The sequence below is a fragment of the Chionomys nivalis genome, chromosome 4 (assembly GCF_950005125.1).
Source record: "Chionomys nivalis chromosome 4, mChiNiv1.1, whole genome shotgun sequence".
In the NCBI taxonomy this organism is placed as follows: domain Eukaryota; kingdom Metazoa; phylum Chordata; class Mammalia; order Rodentia; family Cricetidae; genus Chionomys; species Chionomys nivalis.
The window spans coordinates 89,477,838-89,493,925 of record NC_080089.1 but is presented as its reverse complement, the minus strand read 5'-3'; the positions used below and the strand labels follow the sequence as shown (position 1 = coordinate 89,493,925).

Here is a 16,088-nt window from a genome sequence, read left to right as displayed (position 1 = left end):
CCTTATAGCCTGTGTATAAGCATGACCCTTCTCCACAGCCATGCCAGATCTTGTCAATTATCTTCTTGAAAGTGGCTCCGGATGAGGTAGAATCTCAAAAATGTTTTTAAGCTATATTTTACAGCTAAGGATAGTGAACACTTTTAGTGATGTTTACTAGCCACATGTATTTCTTCCTTTTGAGAACTTTCTGTTCAATTCTATAGTTTCACTTTTTTTGGTTAGGTGCTTTGTTTTCTTGATGTTTAGGTTTTTGAGTTCTTACTATACTCCATACACTAATCGTCTGTCAAATGTATAGGTAGCAAAGATTCTCTTCTGTTCTCTGGGTTGCCTCTGTACTCATTAACACTTCGTTTGTGATAAGAAGATTTAGTTTCATGAGAAACCATTGGTTAATTTCTGATCTTATGTCCTGTGCAACTGGAGGGAGTCCTATTTAGAAAACCCTTACCATGACTATGTGTAGACGTGAACTCATTAGAAGTCCTATGCAGAAAGCGCTAGCCACGCCTACATGTAGAAGTGCACTCATTACTTCCTTTCCAGCACTTTCAGAGCATCAGATCTTATGATCCTTGGTCCACACTCTTGGCAGGATTGTAATGAATGTAGACACAATGAAAATCAATCTGGAAGTTTTGCAAAAGATTGAAAATAAAACTTCCATATGTTCCGTGTATGTCACTTCTGGACATATACTCAAAGGACTCTACGTTTTATTGCAGGGATGTCTGCACACATATGGTCACTGCTGTGCTTTTCAAATAGCTAAGAAGTGGAATCATCCTAGATGTGCAATAACTGATGCCTAGAAAAGGAAAATGCAGGACAGGCACACAATGGAATTTTATCCATCTGCAAAGAAATGTGAAACAATAAAATTTGAAAGTGAATTGATGGAACTGGAAAATATCAAAGTGAGTGAGGTAATCTCTAATCTGCAAAATCAAACACCATATGTTCTCTCTCAAATGTGAATAGGTTTGGATCTTTATGGATGTGTTTATTTAAATTGTACTGTCTGTAGAAACCCCAAAGAGAGGAGAAGAGGGGCATGGAAGAGCTGTGGGTGATGAAGAAGCCTTACAGAAACTGAGGAAGGTATATAAAAACTGAAGAAATACTGAGAGTGGCAAATTTTAAACAAAAGCCAGGGGTTGAGGAGAACAGGAGGTACAGAGAGAGGGTTAACAGAAACTAAAGATGTATGAAGAATTCACATCAAAACTTACTAATTTATAAGCTTCATTTTTAATTGATTTTATTGACCTATATATTTTTCTCTGTTCCCCTCCCTTCCTTTTCCCTCACCTTCTACTCTCTCCCATAGTCCCCATGCTATTTACTCAGGAGATCTTGTATATTTCTACTTCCCATGTAGATTAGATCCATGTAGCGCTTATCTTAGAAGCCATGGGTTATAAAACTAAAATCCAAGGGCCAAGTGTTGAACATCTTCCTAGGAATTATTGACCAGAAAGTCCCAGAGGTTCCCCAAGCTCTACAGGTTATGACCATTGCTGACTGTACATTTTGATTCCAGAACTCAAGAAAATCATACTTCAATTGAACTGGCAGCTTCCTTCTTGCTGCTAGATTTAATATATTCTCTAACATCATCTTTTCAAGCAAGGTGTTCCTACTGCTGAAATAGCGGCACAGCTCTTCTTTAGGTAAACTACTGCTTTCCTATAGGATCTGAAGTCTGACAAGAGGAAATTCATGCCTTGAACCAGGGACTAGGTTCAAAATCCCATGGCTGGGGAGGTCACAGGCATCAGCAATGAACCTATTATTTTCATTTTGATAGAATGGACATATCATCAAATTTCCTTCAAAGTATTTATATTTATATCAACAGACCAGTGCTGCCCTCAGTCTTGATCAAAGATACTTCTCTCTGCCATGAATGGTGAATTAATGCAGAGACCCACCACTGGCTAAGGTGCTGAGAACAAGTGACTAATGATATGAAACAGCCATGTCTCCATTTCACTGACTCCAAGTCTCAGAGGGCATCACAGAAGATGGGGAAGAGAGGAGGAGCCACACAATGAGAAGAGACCTATGAACTCACAGCAGCTGTGTTTCCCTGGATAGGGTCTACACATTACTGAACTGGTAAACATTTAGTTACAGATGATAAAGTGGTTCATGGTTCTCAACACTTCCTCTGGTCTCAGGCTCTCAGATTGCTGGCGGTGAGGAAGTCATTTTCTTTAGTAATTTAGCCACTAGTACCTTACCCATGCACCTGTTGATAGTGCAATTATCAAGCCCAGGGGTAGGTCTGTTGAAATTCAGTGTTTTTCAAACAAACAGTCAAATACACACACACATACACACACACAGAGAGAGAGAGAGAGAGAGAGAGAGAAAGAGAGAGAGAGAGAGAGAGAGAGAGAGAGAATAAATAAATAAATATAAAGGACAGGAAAGTTGGATGAGGATTTGGCTTGAAAATAGTTGTCAGTGTAGGAGCGAGACAAAAGAAGGTAGGTGGATTAATGTGACCAGAATTTTAATGTAGACATTATGAAATTTTCAAATATCAGTTATTGAGGAATATATTGTATAGTGTATTATAAAAAAAACTAGAAATGTGCTGAATATTTACTAGCATTTGACTATTATCATAAATCACTTCCAAGGTAATAGAAAATACAACTTCCTAAGACATTCACATTTTACTTCATAAAGAAAATAAATCCATAAAAATCAGTGACTCATTTTAGAATAGATATTTTATGGGTCATGTCATAATCTCTACACCTGGAATACTGAGTAAATGAATTAGGAGGAATTCAAAACAGTGGAGCCTAAGCCAGACTATAGCATCGAGTGACACCCTTTGTCAAAAAAAAAAAAATCTGTTTACTGACTCTAATTTTTATGAACCACAGTGATTGCCTACCCATAAGTAAATTAGAAACATGGTCTTGTTTATGAAGCTTTATCTTTTTGAACTTACGTGAATTAAATATTCCAATCCAGGTGGCACTTCCGAAGAGAGGGCGCTAGAATCCATGGGATCACAGCAGGTCTACCTGGCTGGTGAGATTCTGGCTGACTTTGGGTAATAAAGAAGGCTGGGCCTTCATCAGCATAGATGGGTGGTGGGACCGGACAGCCAGCCTGAGGTCCTGAGTAACCAAGATGTCCACTAGTTCCCGAAACAGGAGTGAACCAAATAGTTGTTACTGCACAGAAAAATGGAATAACAAATCCTTTTGGAAATTACCTTAACTAGCTCTTAGTACATTTCAATGAATCTATGAACTTTAAAGTGTCATTGTTATGTTTTATAGCTACTTCAACAAAGTCCATGGGATATTACATCTTCACCTATTTTTGAGAGTTCTGGCTGTGATGAATCAAAAGACAACCTTTCCTTTGGCTCTGTAGCAATTTCCCCAAAACTGACACATTCCTCTCTGGAGGAAAAAGGGGAACTGTAAGCCTGCTTCAGCAAGTAAACAAATCTCACTGATCAAAGAAAGCTGAAATGTACAACAGCAAGGCCCCTCCTCAAAAGTATAGGATCAGTTACCAAAGCCTCTGTGGAGAGACCTCCCTGTTTTTTGGTTTTTTTTTTTTTTTTTTTTTTTTTTTTTTTTTGGTTTTTCGAGACAGGGTTTCTCTGTGGCTTTGGAGCCTGTCCTGGAACTAGCTCTTGTAGACCAGGCTGGTCTCGAACTCACAGAGGTTCACCTGCCTCTGCCTCCCAAGTGCTGGGATTAAAGGCATGCGCAACCACCTCCCTGTTTTTTGAGTTGCCGGCAAGCTGTGCTGAGAGCTGTAGGGATGTACCATGTGTGAGTTGTCAGTCAACAAGGATGGGCTGGGCTTTGCCATACCGCAGTTGCCTAAGAGATGTCCAAGCTCCTATTTGTAATTTTTCACCCACTCTCAGATCCTCAGCTTGGACTTCAGTGAAGTTTTTACTTTGATATGTTAATAGTACCCTCTCTTGAGGGAGAAGACATCTGTTCTTGCCTCCATGGAAAACATTAACACAACAACCTTGCCATTCAGCCTTGAATGTAAAATATGTGAGGCAAAATCATAAATGATTAGAGTTATTTATATGAAGATTTGGCATGAGTTCATGGAAAAAGATGTTAGTGAGAAAACCAAAGCAAAGGATGTAAATTAATATTTCTAGGACCAAAGCATCTTGCGAAAACAAATAATTTGGAAACCTGAACAATAACTTCTCCTATATTCTCCTATATGTATAGAACAGGGGAAGGTTTTCTACTGTAGTGATTGTTAAGTAAAAATAATAAGAAAGGAGGTTCTGCCAGCGCAAGAAATCCAATTAGATCAAATCAAACCAACCCATTTTATTAAGTAAGACGCTCTTGGGTGGCCGAGTGCATGGTGGGGAGACAGGACAGCAGGGAGCCCATGCAGACCCGAAAACCACGTGTTTCTCCTCTAGGAGCCCACTTAAATGCTCTGTGGGAATGGGATGGGGCTGGGCGGGTGGTCAGGACCTGACATGCTGGGATTTGGAGTCTAGACCAATGCAACTCCCAGGCCAGGGGGCTTGGATGGATGCCAGAGGCTGGGGATTATGCTCCCAACTTAACAGTGATATTTGTCAAGGTCTAGAGTCATTTGTCTATTTTTCACAACTTATGAGAAAGGTGGCACTGAAATGTGGTGGGTGAAAGCCAGGAATGCCACCACCATTCCTACTTGCCCAGAGTAACTTACTTGAAAATAAAGAATTCTCTATTCCAAATATTATAGTTCTATATGCAGTAATATGTATGACTGAAATTAAGTTTCACAGGCTTATTTTTATAGTTTATAGAAGAGCGGTTTCTAGGCTCCATGATATAATAGCACTGATAGCTATGGGGAACCTAATCCTCAGAATAGGTAACACATTTAAGTAGAACACAGATGAGGAAATCCACACATCATTAAAAGTAGGGTTGAGCAAAAAGAAAATATATAAATGTCTCATAAACATAGCTTTTATTGTCAATTTCTTCTAAATAAATGAACATTCACAGATGATCTATCATGTGATTGTATCTGTTGTACAATAAAGAGAAACAATCATCAAGAAGATAATTTGCACTTAAGCAACTTACAATTAACTTCCAGGAGAAAGAAAATGTTTCTAAAATAAAGTTTTCAGACACAAGGCAGCCACTTCAGACAGATATAGCTTAAATGGAGAAGGAAATGTCAGGAAGGAAGAAGCTTTACGAGATGCTGGAGGGAGAAACAGTGGAAAAGGAAAGGGAAGGAAAAGTGAGAGCTGATTTAGGATGGGACTCTGGCACGTCTACCAAGAGAGATATCCAAAGAAGAATAGAAAGCTCTGATCGTAACAGGAGCATACAATTTACCTCCAGAAGTGTACTGTAAGGAGTTTTCACTTACAAAGTTTGCTTGACAACGAAAGACTCTGGGGAGAAGGATGAGTTCATGACACCATTTATATCTTAAAAATGTTGAGCATTCAAATTCCCATTGTGAAAAACAAATTGAAATGATAACCTTTAAAAAAAAAGTAACAGATATACCTGAGAAGGGACAAGCTAGCAATTTGCTACTATAGGGAGGAAAGGAGAACAAAACAAAACAACAAAGAAAAACTGTTGCTTGGTGTAGGAGGTTCTTCTGTCTATGTGTTGCTTTCATTGGTTGAATAAAGAAATTGCCTTGGCCTTTTGATAGGGCAGCACTTAGGTATGTGGAATAGACAGAACTGAATGCTGGGAAGAAGGGCAGACAGAGAGCTGCTATGAAGCTGCCAGGTCAGACATGCTGAATCTTTCCTGGTAAGCCACGATGTCATGGTAACATACAGGTTATTAAAAATGGGTTGAATCAAGATGTGGGAGTTAGCCAATAAGAGGCTAGAACTAATGGGTCAGTCAGTATTTCTGGGTGATTATTTCAGGGGTTAAGCTAGCCGGGAGGCTGGGACAAAAAACAGGCCCTCTCTCCCTCAAGAGTTGCTCTTTCTAATTGGTCTTAATAATAAAAACTCAGAGTCAGATATCAGGGTAAATGCAGAAAGAACAGAGAAGTAAAGGAATCAGTTTTACCTCTATGAAGTCCTCAAATCAAGGGAGCAAGATCCTGTATCTACAAGTCCCCAGACTGAATGCCTTGAGGTCCTATCTCCTGCCACTTTATAGTCCTTTCTCTGCCCAGTCAGATCTTGTTCTGTCTTAGAGAGCAGCAGAAACAGAGATAAATTTTAGATAGACAGGTGATCTTCAGACATTTCAGAGATCTACAGAACATGGTGTAGTGATATTTCATTTTTATTTTAACAAATCAAACTTGCTTAAAGATCAGAGAATAAAACAGCCCCATTGGTCAGCCTTACACTCCAGGCAGTGGTGACACACACCTTTAATCCCAGTAGCCATGCTAGTTTGCCATAGAAACTCAGCAGTAGTGGTGCACGCCTTTAATCCCAGGCCTAGAGAGGAATATAAAAGGAGATATCTCTTAGACACAGTCTCATTCTGCGATTCCTGGAAGTAGGATTGCCATTTCAGACTGAGGTAGAGGTAAGAGCCAGTAGCTGGCTATCTTGCTTTTCTGACTTTCAGGTTGAACCCCAATATTTATCTCTGGGTTTTTATTAATCATGCTAATCATGTGGCATTTAAGATGTTTTAATAACATAAGTTCCTTTTCCATGACAGTGAGACATGTCTGCTCCTGGTAGTACCAATCTACTTCAGAGTAGAAGATGGGCATTACAGAAACTCCAAAAGGAATTTACGTTCTTTGTGGCAAAAGTAAGCCACCAGGCAAGAAAGTGTTCTTGCCTCAACTGTTGACAGTATGCAGTCCATATTTAACAAGCAGGACACAAAAGAGAGTGAGTGCCAAACCTTGCCAAAATAAAGAGGGACAGTTCTTCAAATATTCTGCTTTATAGAAAAATTTGTTGAATATTCTAGGCCTTTAGACTGAAGATGGATGCCCCAATATTGCAAAAGAACCTTGAATGACTGTCCAGGCAGCCAGTTGTTTCTGTCATTTCTCACATTTTGGAAGTCGATTGCTTGCCCTTCCAGATTACTTAGTTATTATTATTTCCTTCTCAGGTCTCTGAGGCAGTTGAAGACTAGATAGTTATAGTTTTCTTTGTTCACCAGACTCAGAATAGAAACTCACTAAAGTGGTATGATGTGTATAAAGATGAGAGACACTGAGATAAAGGTTTAGTAATGCAAGTTTGTATAGAAATTTAATTAGGTACAATTCTTTGAACTCACCAAGATATGACCGATCATGGAGTATTTTCTCTGAATTTTTCAAATGCAAAAAGTAGACATTGTTGATATACTTTTTGCCTGTATATATTTTGTACAGTTATTGTACTTATTGTGTATGGTTTTTCTTATATTAGTTATAACTTTTTTTATTTTAGAAAAAAAGTGGGAATTGTGGTGATTTTTTGTTTGTGCTTGCCTGAAGATCAAAGTGTGGAACTAGCAGTTAGTCATAGAGGTCAGGCAGTGGTGGCACACACATTCAATCCCAGTTCTCAGAAGACAGAGAAAGATGGATCTCTGTGAATTCAAGGCTACCCTGGGCTATACAAAATTGCTCCAGTCTAAAAGAAAATCAGAGTCAGATAGTAAGCCCAGTACTTGGGAGCCACACACCTTTAATGCCAGCACTAGAGAGATGGAGATAGAGAGTGATATAGCTGGGTAGAGAGAAGAATATAAAATGAGAGGAGACAGGAACTCACAGCATTCAGTCTGAGGTTTTGCAGAGACCCATTCAATCTGAGGACTTGTAGAAACAGGATACCCCATTCATTCTGAGGTTTTCATAGAGGTGAAAACTAGTGGATGACTGTTCAGCTTTTCTGATCTTTCAGCTTTCACCAATATCTTCCATATAGTCTAGACTTGGGGCTTGATCATCATTCACTTGCTGTTTATTGAAAGGATTTCAGAAGCCCTTGGCCAACCCATGATGGTGACACCTCTTTTAAAAAATCTTTGAAGAATATATACAATAAAGCAGAAATTCAAGAAGGAACATCATAAACCTAAAATCCCAAATGACAGCCAAGGCAAAAACTACAACCGTCACAATCCACACATCTAAAGAAAGTTTTGGCTCAGTTCTCAGCGTTAGTGCAGGGCTCCTGGAGTCATTGAGCAGGATATCAAGAATGGAACTCCAATTGAACCATGATTGTGTCTGGAATTCAAAGACTTGGTCTGTTCAACTCGAGCAGCCATTGAGAAGGTCTGACATCCAGATGTGTCTGATAAAATACCTGCCTTAAATTCTCAAAATGTTTGCCTGGTCTGTTCTCAGGGACCATTTCTTTTTGCATAGACATCCCCAGAAGAAAACTGAATGTATTCTAAACAGTGCTCACTTGTTCATGCTTTCTTGTTTTTTCCTACTTTTTAAACCTTAGATCTTAAGGTACAGTTAGCGAGGACGAGTACCTTCTGGCAAAACAGCTGCAGGATAAATTTTTAGTTCTCATCAGATACACACACACACACACATACACACACAATTTCCCTATATTTTACATAATTATAACATGGCCTTGCCTGCTTACTCAGCCTAGTCCAACATTCCAGAGGCGTGTTTGTTGCCTTTGAGAGCCATGCACATTGCCCCATTTTTAGGCACACAGCAGGTCTATGTCTCCATTAAGCAAGTTGTAGCACTCTGCTCACAGACCCCCATTTAAATGCTTGGTCTTGTGAAAGAGCCAGAGTTTGTGTTGGCAGCATGTCCCAGGAAACTGCCATCTTGAAACCACATGAATATTTTTTCTGCTACTGCTGAGTCAAGAAGACCTCTCTTAAAGAAACCACAGCATGCCGCCAGCAAGCAGAACCCATCTGAAAAAAATGTGGCTAAACTTTGCTTTTTAGTGTCTAGAATTTCTTTCAAGCCCTCTCAGGTTTTATGTGGATTCAGTTACTCATGCTGGGCACCAATTTGTAGTAGGAGGCTGCTTGTTTATTTCCCAGTCACTCAGACTTCTGAAATAACCAAACAGAAATTGTATTAAGTAAATCACTGCTAGGCCCATTAGCTCTAGATTCTTATTAGCTAACTCTTACATATAAATTTAACCCATTTTTAATTAATTGGTGTATCTCAACAAAACTATGGCTTACCAGGTAAAGTTCCAGCATTTGTCTCTGCAGGGGGCTACATGGCTTCTCTCAACTCCATCTCCTTCCTCCCAGCATCCAGCTTAGCTTTCCCTGCCTAGCTCTACTCTTTTGCTTTATTACAGGCCAAGACAATCTCTTTATTAACCAAAGGTATTCACAGCTTACAGAAGGGAATCCCACATCAATTGTTTGTTTGTTTTCTCACTTGCTCAGATACATTCTTATATAGCCCAGGCATACCTGCCAATGGATGACACTACCCACAGTGGCTTAAGACTCCTGTGTCAGTTAGCAATTTGCAAATGTCCTGACAAACATGCTCACAGGTCAGTTTGATGGAAGCAGTTCATGAATAGAGGTTTTCTCCACAGGTAACTATTGTGTCTAGTTGACCCAAACTTCCTGGCACAGTTGACCCCTTGTAAACTTGACACACAAATGCTTCACTGTTCAACCATGTTTCCTTGCTTGTTTGCCCTCAAGATGTCAAGTAATATCACAACATAAGACAGTCCTTGGAACTCGTTCAAGATTTTATGGGTGCTAAAGGGTTTGGGTATCCCCACCTCTCTTACTCTTACATCTGGAGCATACAACTTGTCTTGTAGGCTTGGGTTTTCACCACTCCACACCTGCCTTTGTCTTTGGTACATGTTCTACTTTCTCTGATATGCTAGTGTCTCCACTGCAGCTGAGAATATATCTTTAACAATGACTTCTCAACCTCCAATAGTGCCAAGCTTCAGTTTTTCTTAGTGACCCCTTCAAGCCTTTCAAAACCAGACTATGTGGGAGACTCTTATACATTATCATATTCAACTTCCAGATTGAGATATGTCCTTGGTCACTTCCGTGAGTCACAGATTCTGTGCACTGACCTTGAGGAAATACTTTCCAAAATATTTCACCTTAGTGAAATTAATAAGTGGTCTCTTATTAATCACAATTGATTTTTTTTTAGCTCTAGATAATCACCATCAATAGTCCCAGTAAAGCAAAGATTTCAGTTCAGTTGTGTGGTCACTTTTTAATCATAGTCAATTAGAGACTAGATTATCAGATTATTTCAAATTATCATAAGACCATCCCTCACAGTGTTTAAGGGATTCTCAATATTTACTCTGGAACTCCATGCCCTAAGCCTCTCTTTCATGTAGTGATCCAAGCATTGTCTTCAATGTTCCAGTAATAGCTTACTAAGCTCTAAACTCTCAATGGCTTTTCCAGGCAAAAGCTCAAAATTTCTCCATCATTTTCCATAAAACATTCCAAGGCCTAAAAGTCTGGACAGATTCTACACCAATATGCTATTCTCTAGTAACAGTCTCCACCATGGTTCACTTTCTACTGCTGTGATAAGCAACATGACCAAAAACAATGTTGTGGAAGAAAGGGGTTGTTAGTTCTACACATCCTAATCTTAGACCATCATTGAGGGAACACGGGGCAAGAACTCTGGTAGATGCCAGAAACATGAAGAAAAGCTGAATATCGTCATACTTTACCTGGCTTTTTCTGTTACCTTCCTTATACATTCCAGGTATATCTGCAAAGGTGTGGTACCAGCCCACAGTGGTTCAAGTCCTCACACTTGCATCAGTAATCAATCAATCATTCCATAAAAAAAATGTTGTATACACATGCCCACAGGCCAATCTAATAGAGGTAATTCTTTAATTAAAGTTCTCTTTAATTAAAGACTCTAGTTTCTGTCATGGTGAGAAAACTAACCTTGCCTTTTTTTAAAGTTAAGTATAGTTAAAATTAGATGTATGCAAATAACACAAAATATCTAGGATTAACTCTAACAAAACAAGTGGAAGACCTGTATGATGAAACTTTTAAATATTTGAAGAAAGAAATTAAAGAAGACACCAGAAAATGGAAAGACCGCCCATGTTCTTGGGTATGTAGAATTAACATAGTAAAAAATGACAATCTTCCAAAACCAATTTACAGATTCAATGCAATGCCAATCAAAATCCCAGCAAAATTTTCTTCACAAACCTTGAAAGAACAATACTCAACTTCATATGAAAAAGCAAAAATCCCAGGATAGCCAAAACAATCCTGTACAATAAAGGAACTTCTGGAGGCATCACAATCTCTGGCTTCACACTCTATTACAGAACTACAGTACTGAAAACAGCCTGGCATTGGCATAAAAACAGACAGGAGGACAAATGGAACCCAATTGAAGACCTGGATATCAATCCTCATGCCTACAAACTCCTGATTTTTGACAAAGAATCTAAAATGGAAAAAAAGAAATAATATTTAATAACTGGATATTAACATGTAGAAGAATGAAAATAGATCCGTATCTATCATCATGCACAAAACTCACTTCCAAATGGATCAAAGACCTCAACATAAAACCACCCACACTGAGCCTCATAGAAGAGAAAGTGGGAAGTATATTTGAACACATTGGCACAGAAAACCACTTCCTAAATATAACCCCAGTAGCACAGACACTGAGAAAAACAATAAATGGAACATCTTGAAACTCAGAAGCTTCTGTAAAGCAAAGGACACGGTCAACAAGACAAAATGGAAGCCTACAGAATGGAAAAATATCTTCACCAAGTCCCACATCGAACAGAGGGTTGATCTCCAAATATACAAAAAACTCAAGAAATTGGTGATCAAAATACCAAATAATCCAATTAAAAAATGAGGCACAGATCTAAACATTGAACTCTCAACAGAGGAATCTAAAATGTCTGAAAGACACTTAAGGAAATGTTCAACATCCTTAGCCATCAGAGAAATGAAAATCAAAACAACTCTGAGATTCCATCTTACTTTTGTATGAATAGCCAAGATAAAAAACACTGATAACAACTTATGCTGAAAAGGATGTTGGGTAAGGGAACACTTCTTCATTGCTGGTGGGAGTTCAAGCTAGTACAGCCACTTTGGAAGTCAGTACAGTGATTTCTCAGAAAATTAAGAAACAATCAACCTCAAGACCCAGCAATACCACTTTTGGGTATATACCCAAAGAATGCTCAATCATACTACAAGGACATTTGTTCAACTATGTTCATAGCATCATTGTTTGTCATAGCCAGAACCTGGAAACAACCTGAATGCTCCTCTACCAAAGAATGGATGTGGAAAATGTGGTACATTTACACAATGGAGTACTCACAGCGAAAAAAAAAAATAATGACATCTTGAAATTTGTAGACAAATGAATGGATCTAGAAAAAAACATATTGAGTGAGGTAGCCCAGGCACAGAAAGACAAATATCTAAGTGGCTTTTAGACATAAATAAAGCAAAGAAAACCCAGTCTACAATTAACAGTCCTAGAGAACCTAGACAACAAAGAGAACCCGAAGAGAGAGAGAGACATACCTGGATCTAATCTACATGGGAAGTAGAAAAAGACAAAATCTTCTGAGTAAATTGGGAGCATGGGGAACATGGGAGAGGGTAGAAGACGGGAGAGAAATTGGGAGGGGGCAGAGAAAAATATATAGTTCAATAAAAACAATTTTTAAAAAAGTAGATGTATGGCTCAAAAAGTAGATGTATGGCTCATGGTGTTTAATTCTGTCAACCTAATAATGGTCACAGCATATTCAAACACAATTTCAACCTGATGTCTTCCAGGTTGAGATGAGCATTTGAATATGTGAACTAAATAGCTAGGTTTCCCCATCCTATGTAGATAGGCTTGCTCTACTCTTTTGAGAGTATAAACAATGGAGAAGAGAAATCTCTGAAGCTTTTCTTGGCTTAGAAAATGAGTATTCTGCTCTTAATACTCCTGGTTTTGGGATCTGTAGACCCAAAATGGACTCTAATTCACTGGTTTCCCTGATTCTTGGATAGAATTAAACAATGGAATGCTTTTGGTTTCCTGTTTAGAATTAACTTTGACTCTTAAACTTTGTGTAAAAGTAATTTATAGCTTTGTGTCTCTTTTTAAACTTACTTTTACTTACTTTTAGTGTAATGTATGTGTGCATGTGTGAAAATGTTCATGTACCAAGGGGACTTTGTGAATTTCGGAGGAGAGCTTTAGTTAAACAGTATCCCTCTTCAACATGTGTGCCCTAGGGACCAAACTTAAGTCATCAGGCTTGAGGCCATGAAACCTACGTGCTGAACAATCTCACCAGCCCAACCTCATATCTCAAGCTACATATTTCCCACTGCTCTTTTCTCTAGAGGACTCTGACTAATTTAATGGATCTTCTCCAAGACGTAGCATCACACAGTTGGAAAAATGATTGGACTGTGTTATAGTTGGGTTAATTAAACATAGCCAGATAACTGTTTCCTCATTCTTGTATTTTTAAAGATGCCAAAAGACACAGAAGCATTTATACTTTACGAAAAAATAAAAAAGTCTGAACAAAACAATGTTCACAAATTCATGCTGTATAATTTTTCTTAAGAATGATAATCACTCTAGAACATACACAGAATTTCACATCACAATTTGATTAGCATATGCTCCTTTCCAACAGTTGAGTGAAGTTCTAGGAGTGAGAACCATCACACCTAATATACATTTAACATTTATGTACTCCTTTGTTGAACTCATTCCATCAGAAATCACAAATCAGCTTTGTTACTGATCTATTTAATCACCATGTCCCTTTACTACTAGGGGAAGAAGAAGCTGTGCAGTTGGTAGACCAAGTTGACCTCCTAATTTATATGGATACAGGATTTTGAAAGAGAGAAAAAAATTAATGGTGATTTGAGAAGGAGAAGGAGATTTTAACCACAGATTCTGACTGACACCTCTTTCCAGCTGGGACAGTAGGAATTTGAACACAGTTACCTTCCCAATCCTAAACCTAACAGTTGTCTAGGAATATAGCCAACAACACCCTAGATTCAATACCATGATTAAATGGAACAGAGAAGAAAGTGTTTATTTTGGCTTAGAGTTCCAGAGGTGACACAGTCCATCATGAAAGGAAGGGCAGGAGCAAGAGGTCAATGTGATGGTATAGGAACCAAGTGATCATACTCCATCAGCACACAGGAGACAGAGAGAAAGAGAAAACAGTAAATACAGCTAGGCTATAAAATTTCAAAGCCTACCCCAGTGATATACTTCCTCCAGCGAAGCTCCATCTCCTAAAGGTTCCAGAACCTTCTCAAACAGTCCTGCCAGCTAGGTACCAAGTGTTCAAAATCATGAACCTATGAAAGATATTTTGCATCCAAATCATAACTTAAGGTTTATATTTATACACACATTTAATTATGTATGTGTGGATTACTTGCATATACACAAATTATATAAGACTATGTCAAGTGACAGAAAATTTAAAAGCCTAAGTACTTCAGTTAACTAGCAATATTGAATTTTCATATTATAAATATTCTTTTTACAAATGTTTAGAAAAAATGTATTGTTTCTCAGAGTAAAATTTATATGGACAGAAGAGTAAATTGAAATTCAAGACTTTCAGTCTTACCAATAAAAAAAATAGCACTGGCACATGAGCTGCTGGAGCCAGAAGATTATGAATTCAAGGCCTGTCTCCAACACAAAGAGTAAATCAAATATCTTAAAGAGAGACATTAATAAACGTTGTCTCTAACATAACCTTCCGGAAACGTGAGGAAGTTGAGAGGTTTAATTTCACCTGAGTCATCTTCGTTCACTTGGTTGCAGCATTGTTCAGTATCAAAGCAACTTTCTTGTTGTTGCCTTCGCTTGCTTCTACATCAATGAGAGGGAATAGGGCAGAATAGCTAGAGAGCACAGTAGGTCAGAGAGGCCGTCCGTGACCCCACAGCAAGCAGAGGAGAGTTACAGGCTTGGAAGAGCAGCTGTTTGGCCATTGTCTGTGGTTTGCTTGTTAGTTTTGGAAAACATTTAGCCAATTAACGTTTGATCTGTTGTTTTACGTACAGTTGAGTAAAATACTATATAAAGCTGTCTGTAATTAGTTCTTACCCTACATGTCTTGTTTTTTTTGACATAAAATGTAATTTTTTTCAGGCAGACTGTCTTATAGTCCACTCCACCACAGCAGTTTTGACTTGCGTTCTTCATTTCAGTCTGCAGTGTTATCCGTGACATGGTTGTCTACAAGTTCTTCATTTAACTCTGCCCTTGATCTTGATCTTGGGTTCTAGATTCCTATAATTCCTTCCCCCCCCCCCTTTATTTGAGACAGGAACCAAACCCAATTTAGGGGTGAATATTCAAAAAGGAGGCCTGTAAAACAACCTTAATCTCCTTCATTCATCTGCCATTTACTTATTTCCAGCATCCTTAAAGAGCTTCTGGGTGTCCCCTCCTGGGTGTTTAGTTCTGTTATATCAGAGAACAGGGTACAGCACGCCTACTCCATCTCTCCTAGGTCTGGAACTTTGCCTGTGTTTTTGAAGCTCTGATTCCATTTGTACTATACTGTCTATTAGATATGCATGCACATGCATGAGCTAAGACCTATGCACAAATATATGTTTTATAAAGATTGATTGCAATTCATATGAATTGAAAATATTTGACAGTTGCAGAGAATTATACTTCATGACCTGTATTTGGGGTGAATGTTACATACACAGAGGGAAGAGTTTCAATGAATCAAAGATTGTTTTTCAAATATTTCAGACTTGGTTCAAAAGAGATGGCTTTTAGTTAATAGGTCATAGTGCTCTTGCAGAAGACCTGAATACACCTGTGGAAGACGGCTCTCGAGTGCCTGTGATTATGGATCCAAGCCATCAAACACCCTCTTTCAGTTTCTACAGGCAGCGTCGTTCACATACACTCATGTTCTCCTCTCTCTCTTTCTCTCTGTTTCTCTCTGTCTCTCTGTCTGTCTCTGTCTCTGACTCTCTCCCTCTCTCTCTCTCTCTCACACACACACACAAATACAGACACACACAGGCACACGAGAGAGAGAGAGAGAGAAAGAGAGAGAGAGAAAGAATGTAAGA

At 38.6% G+C, this 16,088-nt stretch overlaps 1 pseudogene; it reads right to left on the bottom strand.

Annotated features, from left to right (window-relative positions):
• Positions 1 to 16,088, bottom strand: part of LOC130873558 (phospholipid scramblase 2-like) — a 58,905-nt pseudogene that overhangs the window by 9,704 nt on the left and 33,113 nt on the right.